This window comes from Canis lupus, chromosome 19 (genome assembly GCF_048164855.1).
Source record: "Canis lupus baileyi chromosome 19, mCanLup2.hap1, whole genome shotgun sequence".
NCBI classification, from domain to species: domain Eukaryota; kingdom Metazoa; phylum Chordata; class Mammalia; order Carnivora; family Canidae; genus Canis; species Canis lupus.
This window is the reverse complement of record NC_132856.1, coordinates 27,463,987-27,485,328: the sequence shown is the minus strand read 5'-3', so window position 1 is coordinate 27,485,328 and position 21,342 is coordinate 27,463,987. Positions and strand designations below refer to the sequence as shown.

Sequence of the window (21,342 nt, the reverse complement as noted above, 5' to 3'; positions counted from 1 at the left end):
ATTATCCACACAGAGGCCAGAAACATCTTTCTACAGCATAAATCAGATTATATGGTCTGCAGGATACATGTTCTGTGGCTTCCTAACACAGTTTCAATGAAGTACAAGCTGCCCTGCATCCCACAAAGCCTTCCTCAATCTGAGCCAGCCTGCCCTTGTGATTTCATTTCCTACTACTCGTCCCCTTGTCTATGCTCCAGCCAGACCAGCACTCTTCACTTCTGGACTAATTCCTTTCAGTCCCCTGGCTATTTTCACTGGTTGTGCATCCTGCCTGGAACACTGTGCCTGTAGACCTATAGACCTACATTATGTGGCTTCTCATCACTCAAGGCTCTTTTCAGATGTCACTACATCTGAGGAGCACTCCAGGGATCCATGCCATCAGCAGATCCACAGTGAGCCTTCTTTTTTCTTTCAAGATTTTATTTTTAAGCAATCCCTACACCCAACGTGGGGCTCGAACTCGCAACCCCGAGATCAAGAGTCGCATGCTCTACCAACTAAGCCAGTCAGGTGCCCCTCCAAGTGAGCCTTCTTACCACATTTTATTCACAAAGCCCAGTTTCTTTGTTTTCATAGACCCTGTGATTCTCTGAGATTATTCTGTTTACTTGTTTATTGTGTATATTGTTAACTGTTATCATTGTCTTACTTATTGTCTCCATTTCAGGGAACTGGTCTAACTGACTCTAGGGCTCATCGCCAGTCCTAAAACAGTATCTGGTCCCCAGTTCGGCAAATACCTTGGGAATGAATGTGTGAATGTGCAGAGCTTATGAAATGCATTTGTATCTTGAGGGCTGCAGGGAGGGCTGATGAGGCAAAGGAGAGGGGCCGCCTGGTCCTTCTGATCCTCATCATCCCTGCTGTGACTACTTAACAGCTCCTGAAGCTTGGGCTGCTCCTTGATTTACTGGTGAGCTGCCAGCTCAGCTCAACTCGTGGCTGCCTCCCTCCGTGCGGAGAGCAAGGTTCCGCTGTGCCACCTTGTGTTCTAAATTCCCATCACAACGGATGGCTCCGGTCTCAGAATTCACTGAAGACTCACAAAGAAACCCCAAACCCCACAGCTCTCAGCTGCAGCAAATGGATATGTTCTCAGGGACTCTTCTAGAGTCTCAGTAATTCTTCAGTGAAGGATATCTCCACGTCTTTCCTTAGAAAAGCAACTTTTATGCCCACATGGAGTTTAAAGGCTCCAAATGCCTCCCCCTTCACTACAACAAACAAACAAACACGGATGAAAAAGAACATGCCAGGTCTCTTCCTTGAGCTAAATGCATGAATCTCTTGAGCAGTTTTAACAGCCTTATTGGTGTGACAATCACTTTTCGGTCACAGTGTACTTTTGCAAAATAGGAGGGAAATTTTCCCATTTGCTCCGTGAGGGTGTCTATAATTTGGTCATTTCAACTAACTTTATTACCAGACTGCTTAATTGTGACTGAAGCCACCCGGCACCATATCAAACTTTACTTCAATCTTTTAAATTTAGGAAACCATATTAGCTTTAGAAAAGACAGGTCATGGCTAACAATGCCAAGGCGATCCAACTTGGGAGTCCTGCAGCACTGCATTATTCAAACTGTCTGGAAGTCAGGCCTAAAGAGCCATTTACTGAAGGGTCAGGTTTTTCCAAAAGCAAAGGACATGTGATGAACAGCCCCATTCATCTCCCATGGCGATATTAGATGTCTTTAAAATCCTCTTACTGAAACAATATCTGAACTGGTCTAAGTGATTATGTGAATTTCAAAGAAAAAAAGCTGTTTGCTCGACTTCGTCAATTTCTAATGAATTGCTGCCCCATATAGCTATGGGAAGTAGTGGAAATTGAGGCTTTGCTCAACTCTTAGATTTCAGGTTTCAGTGCGTCAGTCCTCATTTTGCCAACTGCATTTGCTTAAAGGCAGAATATGGGAATCTGCTTCACCCCCACACACACCTCAACACACATCCTGTCCCACTCAAGATGAATCTCAATTAGAAATAATTTTTATAGGTCAAGTACAGGGAAAATTCAAGAATTGCAAGGCTATTTAATGAAATATTCTATCTGGGAACAAGATGTATCACAGGGCACTGCCTTGGAGGAGTACTTTACATTTATGGGAGGGAAGGGTAAGTAACAGAAATTCACACTGGAGATAAAATACATCCTCACTCAGGCAGTATTTTCAGGGAGGAAGATATTCAACAAATTTCTCACAGTGGAGACTGAATACCAGCATCCTTTGCTTCCTCTCCTGTCTGATTTTGGCTGGTTCCTATTGCTCTAATAAGGCTTGGTGTCAACTCACATGGAGAACTTAATGCAAGCAAACGCATTAGCAACAGATTTTTTTAGAGCTATCATAAAGTTTCTGAGACTGCTTTCTTACCACAAGAAATCGGCCATGGATATTTGGCGGGGGGGGGGGCATGCATGGGTTCACCCTATTTTTCTCTTGCTGCTGGGGTTAACATTCTCAGGACAAAAGATAATCATCGAGGAGCATGACGGATAAAGCAGTAATATGTAAAGGCAAGCCCAAGTAGAGTTGTGAATCTATCGTTGGTCTTGAACCCAAAGCTAGCTTCCACCTAAAGTAAGAGGCCATGTAAGCAATGGTCTGAGGAGGGGGAAAGTGCCTACTGCCTCTCCTCTGGTTTGGATTCCAGACCCCGCACTCACACATCACTTGAGAGCATGCTCCCTTCTCTCCTGTCTTCCCAGCCTCCTGAGGGATTCCTTCCCAGCATCAGTGATTCCTAGATTTGAGATTTTATGAACCACCAAATTTTTGTAAAATAGATGTGAGCAAATGACCACAATTTGCCAATTTCTTACTTTGCAAACTAAGAATATTAAAAATGGGGGTCAAATAATGATCAAATACCATTCCTAAGTAAAAGTAAATTTCAGCAGGAGGAAAAAAAAAAAAAAAAAAAACACCCAGGAAGGACATGATCTCTATGGGAGACTACTGCTTTGTACTCTGGAAAAACTTCGTGACTTGTACCGTTGTCCTGATTTCACAGTTTCTGTCTCATTTCACTGTTTACCGATCATGTCATCACCAATCAGAAGGAACATATCCCGAGCTACTTTTTCCCTTGAGGTTCCTCCTTTTTGCCTTTTTTTTTTTTTTTTTTTTTTTACCTCTTCTCTATCCCAGAAAATTATGCCAAAAGTATTGTGAAGCATGACCATCTGAGTAACTCCTCCACCTCCTTGCTCTTAAATTCTATCTAATGTGAAGGACCAAGAATACCCTCCATCAGGACGGGGCAGCACTGTAGTTACTATACGCCCTCTTCTTGTTCCATTCACACAATAGTGCTGAGGAAGGTACAATTAAATGGCAATGCAGAGGCCCAAGGACAGTGCCCATGGCTGGCCCAGGATGAACTGCTAGCTAGTGGCAGAGAAGAGGATAGGAGTGTGATTCTGACAACTGGCCAAGCTGCTACTTCCATTACTGAGCAGAAGCAATAACTGAGAAGAAATGGGGAATTCTCATATGAAATTTCTTCCATCCAAGTGCAATGAAAAGTAACCCTAAACTGATTTCATTTGCACTGTAAAAAAAAAAAAAAAAAAAAAAAGAGTATAGCATTTCCAATAGCAAAAACAAGATGGGTGCCAAAGGGATGAAAGGAAGTGCTTCCCAAACAAAGTCGATGTTCCTCTTCAGGGGACACTGGCCAAGACTGAAGACACTGTTGGATATTACCATGAGGGAGGAGACGGTGCTACTGGCATCAAGTGGGTACAGACCAGGGATGCTGCCAAGAACCCTACGATGCACAGGAAAGAATTATCCAGTCCTTGATCTCAATAGTACAAAGTTTAAGAAATTTTCTTATTAAAAAAAAAAAATTCTAGGGAGCTTGGGTGGCTCAATCAGTTAAGTGTCCGACTCTTGGTTTCAGCTCAGGTCATGATCTCAGGGTTGTGAGATTGAGCCCTGAGTCAGGCTCTGTGGGGAGCCTGCTTGAGATTTTCTCTCCCCCACCCTCTCCTCCTCCCCACCTGCTTGCATGTGCTCTCTCTCTCTCTCTCTCTCTAAAATAAATACATAAATCTTAAAAAAAAAAAACAAGTTTCTTCCTTTCAATAGCCACATCTAAGTGAAAGTTGCTCTGCAGGGGGGCAAACTACAAAGAAACCCATTAATCAATGGGCAGTTCTGTGATTTTTTTAATGCAATCATTTCCCCCTTTGGTACATGGTATCTGTGGCAAAAGTAATCACAGAGAACATTTAAAAAATTAGAGCCAACATACATATCTATCTAAGGGAGCACTGACCTAATTCCAGCTATCTCCAAATGATTTAAAGAACTGATTAGTGTTTATGCAACTATACAAAAGCTTTTTAAAACACAGCTTTTTAGATGAATACAGCATGTCAGAGCCCTTGAACATATCAACTGCCAAAATAAAAGTTTAATAAAAACTGAGGTTTGCTGGGCAGCCCAGGTGGCTCAGTGGTTTAGCGCTGCCTTCAGCCTAGGGTGTGATCCTGGAGACCCAGGATCGAGTCCCACATCAGGCTCCCTGCATGGAGCCTCCTTCTCCATCTGCCTGTGTCTCTGCCTCTCTCTCTCTCTCTGTGTCTCTCATGAATGAATGAATGAATGAATGAATGAATGAATGAATAAATCTATCTTAAAACAAACTGAGGTTGTTGAATTAGATGAGTTGATAGCCAACACAAGGGACAGACAGGGATTCCCTCCGTGATGGAATCTTTTAACTGGTCCATGTTGCAGTTTCCTTGCTATTACAGCTGCTACTCTATGATATAGGGCAAACAACTTTGTCACAAACATTAAAATCACAAAAAAGATATATTAGCATTTTACATGACAAAGGTAATTTATCCAATTAGATTTCTAGAAAAAGAATTAACCATGAGAAAATGGGGAGGGTGTGGCTAACCACAGTGTATTTTAAATGTTTACTTGCATGTCATTCTCTATAATGAGAGATTAGCACAGTGCTAAAGTTCACTGAATGGAAGGAAGAATGAACAGCATTTACTGCATATGGTGAGAAACAAAAAAACGTTGAGAACATTTGAAACACATAAGAACATGAGTATGAAATAAACCCAAGTAACAACCTGGCACAAAAAAAGACATGTTCCAAGTTGCCAGTAGAAACACAAGATTCCTAAAGACCCAGTGCTATTTTCAAAGACATTAAGATGTTACGAAGATTTCTGAACCCAATAGGATTATGTTCCCAGATAGGGGATGTGATTAATATATCTGAGCAGGGGAAACACCAGGTAAGGGATATATGAGGGAACATTTTTAAAACTGCAGGTGGCAATGCAAAGACAGGCTCAATCAAAACTATGTCAACTACTTAACTCCAGATGGTGGTAAAGAACGTGTGATTTAATTTGAGGAAAATGAAGGAAGGTGGAAAAAATATTACACAGAGTAAACACTGCCTCAGATCACAGTTTTGGAAATGTTCAGAGCTAAAAAATGCTTAGTGCAGAGGCTATGAAGATACCTCTTGCAATAAAGAGAAACTCGATGCAGTGAGGTCACAAAACTATTATCAGAGAAGAGAGAAGCTACCATAATAACATCTCTCACAGCAGAGACTATCCCAAGGAGGTGGTAACTAATAAATTAATTTTCACATGCAACCAAAATAAGATAGTAAGAAAATTAACTCTAAAGTTAAGAAAAGGGCAGCCCGTGTGGCTCAGTGGTTTGGTGCCACCTTCGGCCCAGGGCGTGATGTGATCCTGGAGACCAGGGATCGAGTCCTACGTCAGGCTCCCTGCATGGGGCCTGCTTCTCCCTTGCCTGTGTCTCTGCCTCTCTCTGTGTCTCTCTCATGAATAAATAAATAAAATCTTTAAAAAAAAATAAAGTTAAAATAAAGTTAAGAAAAAAACAGTCTGAAAATACCTTATTTCTTTTGTTGGAAAAAAAAAAAGTATTAATTAAACCAAAAAGAAAGGAAAGCTAGCCACTTCCTAGAATTTTGAGATGATGACAGTAAAAAGCAATTTCTAACAAATGTGTCCATGGTAAGCCTGTGCACCTTCATAACTGCCTTCATGCACGCTGTATTTGGGTCTCAAACTCAGCTGCCCATGGGCAACGTGCAGGCGCGTGCGAGAGTGTGCCAGTGTGCCAGGCTGGATAGGAGACAAAAAGAAATGGGAGGACTGTGGCAAGGTGGAATTGTTGGTGCCAAGTAAATGCATTCAAATTTTTAAAAATTTTAAAAGAGACTACTGAAAAATATATGAGTGGGTCAGACTGAGTATTGATTGCCTGTGGACTACTAGTTCACAACTCCAAACACTTATTATACTTCTGAGCTCTAATCTAGTAGTTCTTGTACAGGGCAAATTTGTCTTCTACATAGACATTTGTCAATATGTAGAAACATTTTTTGTTGTCATAATTTGGGGGAGTGGTGGGGTGTTGGAGGGTATGCTGTTGGCATCTATGAGGTAGACACAAGAGATGCTGTTACACATCCTTACAATGGCAGGATGGACTCCGACAACATAGAATTATCCGGCCCAAAAGTTTAATGGTGCTGAAGCTGAGACACTGCTCTAGCCTCGTATCATGTCTCCTCCACCCTAAGTCACCTGTTACCCACATCTGTGCCACAGATTCAGACTACATGCTACTGTTGGTAAAATTCATGTGTTAATCTTGTCTCCCTAATTACAGTGCGAGTACCCTTGTTTTCTCTCTTCTTATCTTAGAGCTTGCACAAAGGATGTGCTCAATTCCTGATTAAGACTAGGAATGAATCAGCTGGGAAGCAGCTTGTCACAAGTATTATTTGAACTATGAAATTCAACAGAGAAGAAAAACAGCTACACACAGCTCACACTCTGAAGCACACTCACTGATATGACAAATGGCTCATAAATGGAGTTTTTCTGCCCTAACTTCGCAATAACTGAACCCCAGACTCCAGAAAATTGCTCGTGAAGAAAAATAATCAATTTTACCTTGATCCCAGAAGCACTATCCCTAGGGTGATGGCTCTGGACATAGACAAAGAAATGGAATCACAATAGATACTAAGATACTATTTTGTTCTGTATTACACAATCATAGTAAGTTAAATAGTTAAATGCTATTTACTTTTCAGCTCATTTGGAGGTCACATGGGTATCCCACAATTAACATGTCTGAGAAGAAGCCCTGGATTCCTGAGTTCAAGGCCTACCCACTCTTCCTTCAGTAGCCAAATCCTAGCAAATGGCTCATCTATCTATCCAAGTGCCCAGGCTAAAACCCAGGGGTCGTTTTGGCTCCCTTTCCCTTCCTTCTTCAGGAGAGGTTGGCTTGTGGACTAAACATTACTTTTCTTGGACACAAGTGGTCCATTTGCTTATGTGTCATCTGCTACAGAGACAGAGTAGAGTGGCAGTGACAGAGCGTAGAGCCCATGAAGCTACAGTATTTACCATCTGGCTTTTTATAGGAGAAGTCTGTGGACCTCTATTCTGCAGCCCCCTCTCAAGTTCTGTTGACTCTCCTAAAGCCATCCTAAATCCCCTGCTCCCTCTGTCACCACTGGTGTCACTCTGGTCCAAGCTGCCAACATCCTTCTCAAACCACTGCAGTGGCCCTGAGAGGTCTCCCTCCTCCACACCTGTTCTTCTAGAATATGTTCTATACATATATGCTGAGGGACTGTAAAAAACTGTCAATGAGAGCGTATCCCTTCCCTGCTTCACTGACACTGGCCCTTACACTGAAAATAAAATTTGAACTTCTGGTCCCGGTCTGCAAGGCCATCTCAACTCCCCTCGTTAACCTTCCAGCAGCCGCCCTAGCCTCCATTCTATTTCTTCCTTAGGACCTTTACACTAACTGGCCCCTCTTCCTGGAATGGCTGTTCCCTTTGCACTGTGGTTTCCTTGCCTCAAATTTTCTTTCTGTGGTTGCTCAAATTTTCTCACCTAATCAAAAGGACCCCTTTCATTTGGACCCCACCACTTCTGCTCACTACACCTGGTTTTATTTTATTATCTCTGTCTGATAGTTTCCTGTTCATCTGTTTATTTCTGCCCTATCTCTCCTTCCTCTAGAATAAAAGCTTCATGAAATCAGAAGCCTGTTTGTTGGGCTCTATTCCCAGTGCCTAGCAATGTCCCCCTCAGAAGAGAAAACAAAGCAATTGTTTCTCATTCAAATTCATCCTGATTCATCAGTAGAAGTACAGACTGATAATTCTACAGTCTGCTAACTATGCCAAGAATTCTAACTTGAATTTCCTATACTCTTCAAGAAAGCAGAGGGGATGTCCTGACTCCTTAATGAGAATTATAAATCAAATACACATTTGTGATAAATAATGCACAAAAGCAAATAACTCAGTGTATTGAGTTTACCTTCAAGGAGGATGAGACATTCCTTTACCAAAAAAAAAAAAAAAAAAAAGGGCAAAAGGTTAGGTGTATCTACCACTGTGCATTATAAGTGTAACAGGAATAAAATGGAAACCATCTAATCAAATCTAAAACTGTATAAATGTGAGAGCAAATAAGTGAAGACTGTTTAGGCTTAAAAATTATAAGACCAAAATTCTGTTAAAAATTTTTAAGTCCAAATACACAGTTCCTTAAGATGCTGAAAGTGGGGCAACCCAGGTGGCTCAGTGGTTTAGCACTGTCTTCAGCCCAGGGCATGATCCTGGAGACCCAGGATCAAGTCCCACATTGGGCTCTCTGCATGGAGCCTGCTTCTCCCTCTGCTTTTGTCTCTGCCTCTCTCTCTCTCTCTGTCGTTCATGAATAAATAAAATCTTAAAAAAAAAAAAGATGCTGAAATTGGGAGGTAATTTTTACGCATCGTATAATGAAAGACCAAACCAAAACAGAGACACTTTTTTATATTTATCTGATCTCTTGCTACATCATCTGGAATATAAATGTGACCTGAATTCTCAAAATATTTGATAACTTTAAACCATAGCAATAAACCAAAAGAACAACTTAAAACTGCATTAGTAATAAAGACCAGAAGGCTCCTTAATCACAAACGTGAATGCCCTCCTGTTCAGTACTGTGGAAGGGCTAGGAAGTTTGCTAATTTTAACATGAACAACTTTTAGCAGCTAGGAAGAAATGAGGCAGAGTGCTGGATCTGATAAGAAGACTCAACTTCTGTGGCACCTAGGTGGCTCAGTGGTTGAGCATCTGCCTTCAGCTCAAGGTGTGATCCCGGGGTCCTGGGATTGAGTCCTTCATTGGGCTCGGTGCAGGGAGCCTGCTTCTCCCTCTGCCTATGTCTTTGCCTCCCTCTCTGTGTCTTTCATGAATAAATAAATAAAATCTTAAAAAAAAAAAGAGGACTCGACTTCCAAAACTATGGGAGAAACTAAGCATCATGGTAAGCAAGGAGGTCAATTACTTTGAGATACTGAATCAAAAACAAGGAGACATCAATATCTTCCCTTTCAAACAATTTTGCCAAACTGTGAAGTTGCTGATAGCTATGTGGCAGATTATACATTTATATATATATATATATAAGAGTTTAAGGTGAATTTCCCCATGTTTTAAAGTTTCTTCCCCTTTTTGGATTAAGGATACTTTACATTATGAAACAATTTAAAATAAGTTCCTTAGACAATGTCAGTCTACTATTCAAAGATGAGACACTTCTTGGCTAAGTGGAGGCCCCGTAATTCCTCTTAAGCCTTGATGAGGCTGTCTCACTGGGACAGAGCAGGATTTAATAAATAGTACCTATTATTACTATTATCTGTATAAAAAATATCCATTCCTGGGGCACCTGGGTGGCTCAGTCAGTTAAACATCCAACTCTTCAGTTTCAGCTCAGGTCATGATCTCAGGGTCGTGAGATTAAGCCCCATATCAGGCTCCATGCTCAGCATGGAGTCTGCTTGGGACTTCTTTCTCTCTCCATCTCCCCTTGCTCACATACACACACTCTCTTCCTCTCTCTAAAATAAATAAAATCTTAAAAAAAAAAAAAAAGATATCTATTCCCTATGAACTTGCCTTCAGTTCTATATATTTTTTTCCATTTAAAGGTATAACAATAAAAGAAAGGGCAAAATAAAGCATATTGAACATCCTCTTTTAAGGGTAAAATAAAGCTTGTAGAGCAGAGCTGACCAATGGCACTTTCTGTGAGGATAAAAATGTTCCATAACTGTGCATGTAGCTACTGAGCTCATGAAATGTGGCCAGTTGGGGAAGAACTGAATTTAACATTGTATTTAATTTTAATTAAATAGCCACATGTGGCTAGTAACTAGTGAACTGGATGCTAGAGAATAGGCTTAACTGGACCAATATGACTCACTGAAATGATGTTCTAGGATCTTGGCTATGGACATGCCAATCAATGCATTTTCTTGTCATTTAGAGCAGCCGGTGACACAGACTTTTATAGGCAAATAGACTTGGATTGGGATTCAAGCTCTGTCATCTTTTTGCTATGTGGTTACGAGGTGGTGAAACTCCCACTGCCTATCTCCTTAACTGTAATAATATAGTACTCAATACAATAACAACAACAAAAAATAAAAGGCATCCAAAATGGTAAAGAAGAAGTAAAACTTTCACTATTTGCAGAGGACATCATACTATATGCAAAAAAATCTGAAAGACTCCATCAAAAAATAGCTAGAACTGATAAAGTGATTCAGTAAAGTTGCAAGATACAAAATCAATTGACAGAATTCTATTTCATTTCTATACACTAATAATGAAGCAACAGAAACAGAAATCAAGAAAACAATCCCATTTACAATTATACCAAAAACAATTAGCTACCTAGGAATAAAGCTAACCAAAGAGGTAAAGACCTATATTCTGAAAACTATAAAACTATAAAACACTGATGAAAGATGCTGAAAATAACATAACAAAATGGAAAGCATTCCATACTCATGGATCAGAAGAACAAATAAGGTTAAAATGTCTATACGGGGATCCCTGGGTGGCGCAGCGGTTTGGCGCCTGCCTTTGGCCCAGGGCGCGATCCTGGAGACCCGGGATCGAGTCCCACATCGGGCTTCCGGTGCATGGAGCCTGCTTCTCCCTCTGCCTGTGTCTCTGCCTCTCTCTCTTTCTCTCTCTGTGACTATCATAAATAAATAAAAAAAAAATTAAAAAAAAAAAAGATTAAAAAATGTCTATACGACCCAAAGCAATCTACACATTTATTGTAGTCCTTATCACAAAATCAAAGCATTTTTCATAGAACTAGAAAAATAATTCTAAAACATATATGGAACCACAAAAGACCCTGAATAACCAAAGCAATCTTGAAAAAGAAAAGCAAAGCTGGCGGCATGATTCCAGACTTCAAGCTACATTACAAAGCTGTAGTGATCAGGACAGAATGGTATTGACACAAAAATAGACACAATGGAACAGAAGAGAAAACCTGGAAATGGACTAACAATTATGTGGTCAGCTCATCTTCGACAAAGCAGGAAAAAATATCCACTGGGAAAAATACAGCTTCTTCAACAAATGCTGTTGGGAATACTGGACAGCAATATGCAAAAGAATGAAACTGGAACACTTTCTTACAACATACACAAAAATAAATTCAAAATGGATGAAAGACCTAAATGTGAGAACCATAAAAATCCCAGAAGAGAGCATGGGCAGTAACCTCTTTGACATCAGTTGTCACAAGTTTTCTCTAGTTATGTCTCCTGAGGCAAGGGAAACAAAAGCAAAAATAAACATTAGGACTATATATCAAGATAAAAAGCTTCTGCACAGAGAAGGAAAGAATCAACAAAACTAAAAGGAAACCTACAGAATGGGTGAAGGTATTTGCAAATGACATATGTGATAAAGGGCTAGTATCCAAAATATATAAACTTATAAAACTCAAACCCAAAAAACAAATAATCCAATTAAAAAATGGGCAGAAAACATGAACAGACATTTCACCAAAGAAGACATACAGATGGCTAACAGACACATGAAAATATGCTCAACATCACTCATTGTCAGGGAAATGCAAATCAAAACTACAATGAGATATGGCTAAAATAAAAAAAAAAAACACAAGAAACAAGTGCTGTAGAAGATGTGGAGAAAAAGAACCCTCTTATACTGTTGGTGGGAATGCTAACTGGTACAGGCACAGTGGTAAACAGTATGGAGGCTCCTCAAAAAGTTAAAAATAGATCTACCCTATGATCCAACAATCACACTACTGGGTATTTACCCAAAGAATACAAAAAACACTAATTCAAGGAGATACATACACCCCTATGTTTATAGCAACATTATCTACAATAGTTAAGATATAGAAGCAGCCCGAGCATGCATCATCTGATGAATGGATAAAAAAAGATGTGGTATCTATATATAGTGGTGCATTATTCAGCCATAAAAAATGAAAGTTGGGCAGCCTGGATGGCTCAGCGGTTTTGCACTGCCTTCAGCCCAAGGTGTGATCCTGAAGACCCGGGATCAAGTCCCACATCGGGCTCCCTGCATGGAGCCTGCTTCTCCCTCTACCTGTGTCTCTGCCTCTCTATCTCTGTGGTTCTCTCATGAATAAATAATATAATCTAAAAAAAAAAAAAAAAAAGAATGAAAGCTTGCCATTTGAAATGATACAGATGGAGCTAGAAAGAATAATGCTAAGTGAAATAAGTTAGAGAAAGACAAATAGAATATGATTTCACTCATAGGTGGAATTTAAGATGAGCAAAGGGAAAAAGAGAGACAAATTAAGAAACAGCTTCTTAACTAAGAGAACAAAATGATGGTTACACAAAGGGGAGGTGCGTGGGGTTGGGTTAAACAGGTGATGGGGAATAAGGAGTACACTTGCAATGAGCACCAGGTAATGTAAGGAAGTGTTGAATCACTATATTGTACACTTGAAACTAATATAACACTGTCCATTAACTGGAATTAAAATAAAAACTTAAAAAGTCTTATAAAATTTAAAAAACACAGTGCTCACCTCAGAGAGTTCTCTTGAGGATTAGCATTTACAAAATTGAAGGGCCAGATATGAATTTATATTTTTTCATTTAACATATATGACCTTCTGTACACACACAATGCGCCAGACATGATCTCAGGTGGCATGGATGAGGTAGTGAGTGAGACCAAGTCTCTGCTCTCATGGAGGTCACAAGAAAGTGTGAGTGCCATGAGGGAGAATCACAGAGCAGAGAGAGATGGTAGGGTTCGATGTTATTTCCTACAGGGAGGGGACAGCAGGCTTCTTGGAGGATAGAACCTCTGAGCCGAAGCCTGAAGGGTTTGAGAGAGCCCTGTGGCCCCCTTGAAGAAGAGACATTCAGACTGAGGGAAGGGCAAGTGCTAGGGCGTTGGCACAGGACCTTGGAGCCGACCTGGGATGACGAGAAGTCATTTTGACACGAGGACTGCTGGGATTCAATTGACTTGCAATCACTCTAGTAGGAGAATGGACCCTAGGAAGCTCTCAGATGGGCTGCAAGGCCATAGCCAGGCCAGGCACCATATGATGGATGGCAGAGGCCAGGGACAAAGTGGGAAGTCGACGGAGCTGGGGCTTTTGAGAGGGAGAAGTGACGGAACTTGCTGATGCGAATACACTGAATTCTATCACTATTAGGATATCACTCTGCAACCAACCTGGATTCCCCTTTTCAGAGGCCCTGCAGCTCAATCTGAAAGATTCTTGCAGTCAAACATTTAAGTGGTGCAATTTGCCATTCATTCTCCAGTCCAAGACCAGAGGGCAAAGAGAAGAGCGGCACCTGATCATCTGGGTTTAACTCGGGCACACAGCTCACTGCAGTTCTAATTATGATGGTTTAGCATCGCTTCAGAAGGAAAAAAAGTACACACAAAGATCTAATGTTAATGATGTGCTCAGATGATGAGATTAGATATTGCTTTTCCTATATGGATCAATGATGATTTAATGAACTAAATATCATCAGTAAATTTTGATGAAAAATTAAGTGGCATCTATTTGCCTGCAGACTTCAGACCTTATTCATTACTTTATATGTAAGATATACTCCTTAATAGTTATGGTATTGAAGTCTCTCATCTATAAGCCAAGATGCTGCTTAGCATAGTGGTGAAGAGCCCAGTCTCTAGAATCTAAACTTCTGGGTTCACATCCTGGCTTTGCCACTAACCAGATGTGTGATTCTGGGAAATCACTGTCCTCTCTCCAGAGCTTTGTATCCTCTGCTCCTAAATGGAGCTAAGATTTTACTTCCCTCATGGGGCTCTTTTAAATTATGATATATAAAATGTTTAGAGCCAACTTTGCCTGGCACATGGTGGAAGTGTTCACTGTTTTACTATAAGTGGTTTAAACAAGGAAGAGTCTTATACGTATTTTTCCAACCAAATCAGAAATCTCCCCTTTACTTTATATGAAGCAAATTTAGCTGCGGCATTTCAACACTGAAAGCAAAAATAATTTCTTCATTTGTTTTCCTAGTGGAGGGGCTAACAATCACTGCCTTCGTTTCCCTGAGGACCCTGCTCAGAATCACAATGCAAATTAAGGCAGGGCAATGCAGTCACAACAACAGGGTGCAGTGAGGTTTTATTTAAGTGTGTGTCTACGTATTGCCTGTACCATGGTAACAAGCCTGACACATGCGAGCACTCAATCGACGAGAGCAGGAACATGGTCATTACCATCACCACCACCACTTCCATATCTAATTTTTGGCTTTCAATGTCTCTGTGTCATGCTTGTCAAGGTATGAGGCATGACTACGAAGCTGACTACGAATGAGATGGACCTTAGGGAAGATCGAGCAACCTGCTTCTTATACAGTCGACTTGAAAAGGAGAATATTATTCAGAAATGAAAATAATTGTTTAGTTTTTTTTTTTTTTTAATTTTTATTTATTTACTTATGATAGTCAGAGAGAGAGAGAGAGAGAGGCAGAGACACAGGCAGAGGGAGAAGCAGGCTCCATGCATCGGGAGCCTGATATGGGATTCGATCCCGGGTCTCCAGGATCACGCCCTGGGCCAAAGGCAGGCGCCAAACCGCTGCGCCACCCAGGGATCCCAATTGTTTAGTTTTATAACCCAATTTTCCAAGTGAGATGTCACAGAACCTAAATGGATAAGGTCCATGAGGGTAGGAGCCTCAGAGTGGTTGCCACTCTAGTTGTACATCAGAATCACCTGTGGAGGGACACCCAGGTGGCTTAGCCGCTGAGCGTCTGCCTTCAACTCAGGTCGTGATCCCCAGGTCCTGGGACCCAGTCCCATATCAGGCTCCAGGAAGGGAGCCTGCTTCTCCCTCTGCCTATGTCTCTGCCTCTCTCTCTTTCTCTGTTTCTCTCATGAATAAATAAATAAAATCTTAAAAAAAAAATTTTGCCCATGGAGCTTCTACAAAAAAACAGAATGCCTGGCAGTCATACCCTGAGATTAGTATACCGTACATCTGGATAGAGCTTTTTTTTTTAAGATTTTATTTTATCTTTTGAGAGAGAGAGAGAGTGTGTGTGCGAGCTGGAGCGGTGGGTAGAGGGAGAGGGAGAAGGAGAGTAGGGAACCAGACTCCTCCCACTGAGGATTGAGCCTGACATGGGGCTTGATTCCCTGTGATCATGACCTGAGTCGAAATCAAGAGTCAGACATTTACCCAACTTGGCCACCCAGGCACCACCCTCTTTTTTCTTAAATAAAAAGCCAGCCCTAATTGCTTCTGATATTGGTAACAGCAGTAAAACACTACTGATTTATTGTGATTACTTCTATGCCAGCAATTAGCACAAATGCTATATGATTTTATCTCCATCAGGCACATGCAAATTAAGTACTATTATTCCCATTTTTTCAGATGACTTGCCTAAGGTCATAAAGCAAATAAAACTAGAAGCTGTGATTTAAATTTCCATCATCTGGCTCTAGAATCTTATGCCCTTTTCTTTACATATTTGTTTAAACCAGCTTGTTCAAAGGGTAAAAACAGGAATTACCACGTAGGCACTCATGATTCAAGATTAGCTTCCTTTGGGAGACCACTGATCCCCTGGCTAGTAGTAAATGCCCTCATGCTATGATTAGGACTCTCCTTAACTCTTCAAGATCTTATAGAATCTGCTACTAAAGCAATAGCTGCCCAACAAAAATTCCTAGACTCTCTGGCCAAAGTTGTTCTTGGTAATAGAATAGCTTTTGATTATCTTTTAGCTAACGAAGGTGTCTGTACTATGGCCAGTATCACTTGCTGCACCTGGATTAACACTTCTGCATTAGCTGAAATTCAGCTATGTAAGATCACCAAAAAAAGCCAGTTGCCCTAATAAAATGACTTCTTCACTGGGGTCTTGACTTATTTGATTCTGACTGGTTTGGGTCTTAGGGACCATGATTCCAAAGTACATTCCAGACATTGCTAATTATCCTGTTTATAATAATCCTAACAGTCTCCCTGGTGCATTATATTCTCTCAGAAGCTTTCTTTCTTTTTTTTTTTTTCTCTCAGAAGCTTTAAATGCATGTTTGCAACTGCTAAGCACCAAGCAAATAATCCTCCAGTACCGGATCATCAGAAAAGCAACAAAGAGAATGACCAGCTTAAAAAACGTGAACCTGAATTTGTGACCTGTGAATACCACACAGAGATTTAACAAAAAGATGTCACGACCTGTGTGTACCATCACAGAAGATTAGCGAAAACTGTGAGAACTTCAGAACAGTCATTAGGAGTAGGGCTAATGCCTTAAACTTTGGTCACATCTCTTAGGCTGGGAATCTGATTAAAAGGAGGGAATTGTTAAAAATGAAACTCCAGGCCCAAAATGGAGCCATTTATGCTAAGCACCGTATCACCAAACTGAGACTTAAATCTTAGCTACAGTTTTGGCCTCTCCTAGGAATGTAATCTTCAATCACTCCACCTGGAGTTACCTAGTAATTCAGCACTAATAAGGTAACATGCCTGATAGATGCCTGCTTTCCCTTAAAGAAAGGTAACCTTGGGGCGCTCAGTGGTTAAGCGTCTGTCTTGGGTTCAGGTAATGATCCCAGGATCCTGGGATCAAGATTGGGCTCCACATCGGGCTCCCTGCTCAGTCAGGAGCCTGCTTCTCCCTCTGCCTTCTTCCCCCTGCTTATGTTCTGCTCTTTGTCAAAGAAATGAACAAAATCTTAAAATAAATAAACAAATAAGATAGTTATAACCAACCTGCTTTTGGTAGTATAACTCCCATGTCCCACTCTTTTCTGCATTAAAAAGGCCTTCCATTTTGTACAGCTCCTCAGAGTTCCTTTCCTTCTGCTACGTGGGATGCCCGATTCATGAATCACCGAAGAAAGCCAATAAAGCCTTTAACATTTACTCAGTTGAATTTTGTTTTTCAACATATTAATGACATCATTTTGTGCATAAAGGTAGAGCCAAAAAGGGTCACTCTGAAGATGATCTAGTTCAAAACATCCATTTTGTTGATAAAGAAATGAGTCTCAGGACAGGAGCAGTAACCTGGACAGACATGCAGAGCAGCTAAGAGTGGAGGTGCACCTACGGGGATCCACTTGACACCCCAGTTCAGCTTTCTTTTCAACACACACTATTTCTCAAAAGCAAAACATGTGTTCCCCACTTCCTTAAAGTTTTGCCAAATCTTGAAACAGAATATTCTGACTCAATACAATATTATATCCTAAAGATATCCCAACTACCAACTGGTGTGAATTAGCCAAATACACCAAATATACTCTGAGGCACAGGTAATTCCGTTACATATAATATCCACCCCCCCCCTTTTTTTTTTACGAAAAGCAAGACAAAACAAACAAAAACCTTTATGGGACAAATGATCTTTTGTCAATAAAAAAAACAGTATTGAAAAAAATAGTAATCACCTTCTAGCATAATTTTCCAACACCTCAAAAAAGGCCTCTAGATTCACCCCAGTGTCACGCAACAGGCATCTGAATGCAAATACTATGTAAAAGTAAAATAAATAAAAAGCATTCTTTTGACTGCACAGCAGAGGGAGGAGGAGGAAAGGAAGCACCACGGGAAGATGGGGAGCTGACCCTAGGAAGAAGGTAGTGCCCCATGAAGAACATGACTGACGAACCAGTAGGCAGGGACGTGTTTACAGAGAAGAGACTTGTAAATAAGTCAGTAATGGTCCCAGCTGCCAGGGCATGTGGATGGACAACCCCACCCACCAACTCCATGCCTGATCCAGGAAACTGTCTAATCCCAGAAATTTACAAATGATATTTTAACTTCTGCTTGATTTCCAGTTTGGGAAAAAAAATACCAAAAATCAAAATGTCCCCGATCTTGACAAGAACAGGTATCAAAAATGAGAAGATTAAGAATTAAAACAAAATATCGCTGTAGCTGGTTCTGTCCCACAGTAGAAAAGGCCAGTTCTTTAAAGTACAGAAAGCCTCATCCTCGAGATTTGAATCCCAAGACTCACAAGAATCATGAGTTTATCAATCTGCTTACCAGGAGTTTTGACAGAAATGAGATTCATTAGAAAGAATCTGAGAAGTGGCCATTTACTTTCTCATTCAACCTAGATGCTGTCTTTGTTGCTTCACTAAACCTTCTCATTTACACCCCCACCATACAGGAGTGATGATTAAAATGTCAGCCCTAGTTCCAATAGCTAATATATGGCGGAAACAAATATATTTATATGCTTTCTAGAAAGATTAATAGTAGCTGGTGCTAGCCTGCCAAATGCAGATGTACAAACTTTCTATCCAATACATAAATCAAACACAAGGCATATGGTGTATTTTAAAGACTGCTGATGTTAGAGTGATTTTAAATTACTCAGGTTCTGGAATAAACTATGTAGATGTTGACTAATGTGGCAATATATTCTGGGTCTTTCCATATTAATTTAAGTTTATAAAATGTAATGGCCTTAACAAAAAGGTCTTAGAAATTAAGAAGAGAGAATGCAAACATATTTGAAATCAAGGGGTATGTTTCTATAAACAGTTGTATGGTAGTTTGGGCATATTCATTACAATATGGTTCCAGTAACTGTGGTAGTTAGTATGTTGTAATGAGACTTTATTTTTTGGTCTCCTTAAAGTGAACCTAATAGAATGAAATGACAAACGAAATGAAGGAGCAAATAAATCAGGTAGGAGAGCAGGGTGGTTTGTGGCCATCAAATGAGCAGTGGCTAAATCAGAAAGGGCCCTGATGGACCAAGAACCATTTAAGTTTTCAAGTTGCTGGCTATAGAAATCAGCGATTATGCAAAAACTAGTGTTATTGAGAAGTTGGGCAGAGCACTGAACAGATTTGAGCTTTACTTCACAGTCATATTTTGGGTTGGCACCTTCCAACCTTTCAAGGACATGGTAAAAGTGAGATAAGAGCATATGCCAATATGAAAGGTGCTTTGTAAATTGCCAGCTTATCCATAAGCATCACTTATTGTCCTTGTCGTCATCATCATCACCACCAGCTACTACTATCATCACCACCACCAGCCACTACCATCATCATTACCACCACCACCACCACCTTCATCATTCTGAAGCTCAAGTCACTTTCTACTACATCTCAGTCACTGCTGAAAAAACAATGACCTATGCAGTCAAGTGATCCAGGTACAAGAAGATTTTTCAAAATGGCATCATAGAAGATAACAGGTTAAAAAATTAAATCCGCACAATGGCTTTTACAACTATTTTAGAAGGGTTGGCTGAGCATTTCAGTTCACACAGATAGTTGCTCTGAATTTTGGATTTCCTTCCAATGACCTGAATCATTTTGACTACAGAACACACAACTTCATGAGAGCATGAGAACACAGTTGCTGTAACACACATGAACTCCTCTGTTGCAATGGAACCATGAGGAAATAAAAGTCTAGTTTCTGATCTCTTTTCAGATGGTCAGAGTATGTTGTGCATGAAACAAATTGTGTTGGGAAAAACTGACTGAACAAGATCAATCAAGACCAGTCACAAACACATATCCAGGAGCAAAGCATTTCAACAGTGTGGAAAGTATTTCTCAGTGTGAGATAGTGGGAGTTCTGGTGAGGCAGAAGTAAGCAGTGCAGGCTTCGGAAAGAAGAAAATCTAACGTCTCAAGATTAAGAATCCCTAACTTCTCTGAGATCCTTCACCACTTCATTAAAATGTGGGTATGTTGACATATGTTTCTCATATAATTGGTGGAGAGCTGTTGCTCCTACCAAGTATAAATAATTGCATACTCATACATTATCTTTTCATTCATGAATGCCTAGCAGGAGTCAGGTATTATGTTAAGTGCGGGGATCCAATGTCAGCAGGTAGACGTGGGCCCTGCCTACTTTATGAATCTTTTATCTAGTAAAAAAAGAGCAACAAAGAAATAAACACACAAAACAATGACTTGCAATGATAATAATAATGATGTGATAAAGGCAATGAAAAATGGGGGTGCTGCAGTAAAGACTACAAGGAAGTAGGGGACTACTTTATTTTTACTTATTTTTTAAAAGATTTTTTTTTTTAAATTTCTTTGAGAAAGAGGCAGAGAGAGCACAAGCTGGGGGAGGGTCAGAGAAAGAAAGAGACAAGCAGACTCCCTCTTGAGCAGGAAACCTGATGTGGGGCTTGATCCCAGGACCCTGAGACCATGATCTGAGCTGAAGTCAGATGCTTAACCAACTGAGCCACCCAGGCACCCTGGGGAACTACTTTAAATAAGTAATCAGACAAACCATCACACAGGAGGAGACTTGAATGAGATTTGAGCCAGCCAAGTGAACAGCTGGGGAAAGAACATTCCAAGAAGAGGGAACAGGAAATGCAAAGGCCCTGAGACAACCAGGGCTTGGAGCACTAAAGGCATTTCCAAAAAGAAATCAGGTGGCTGGAGCATAGTGACAAGTGGAGAAGGGTGTGAGATGAAGCTAGAAGAGTGGCACAGAGCCACATTTTGCATGCACATTATGTAGGGCAGATTCAGGAGAATAAGTATAGAGATTTAAAAATATTAATGGTTTTTTACGTTTTTTAAATATTTTATTTATTTATTTGACAGAGAGAGAGAGCACAACCAGGGGAGCTACAGGCAGAGGGAGAGGAAGAAGCAGGCTTCCAGCTAAGCAGGGAGCCTGATGCAGGGCTCATTCCTAGGACCTTGGGATCATGTCCGAAGCTGAAGGCAGAGGCTTAACTGACTGAACCACTTAGGTGCCCTTATTAATGTTTTTTTTTTTTTTTTTTTTTTTATTAATGGTTTTTTAAAAGCACAATGTGATTTACATTCAAAAGTATCACTCTGGGGGGATGCCTTGGTGGCTCAGTGGTTGAGCACCTGCCTTTGGCCCAGGGCGTCATCCTGGAGTTTCAGGATCGAGTCCCACATTGT

The 21,342-nt window shown here is 40.5% G+C and overlaps 1 protein-coding gene across 18 annotated transcripts in view; it reads right to left on the bottom strand.

Annotated features, from left to right (window-relative positions):
• The window catches only part of MAGI1 (membrane associated guanylate kinase, WW and PDZ domain containing 1), a 641,903-nt gene that overhangs the window by 55,746 nt on the left and 564,815 nt on the right, over positions 1–21,342 (bottom strand). The gene's annotated exons all lie outside the window — the stretch shown is intronic.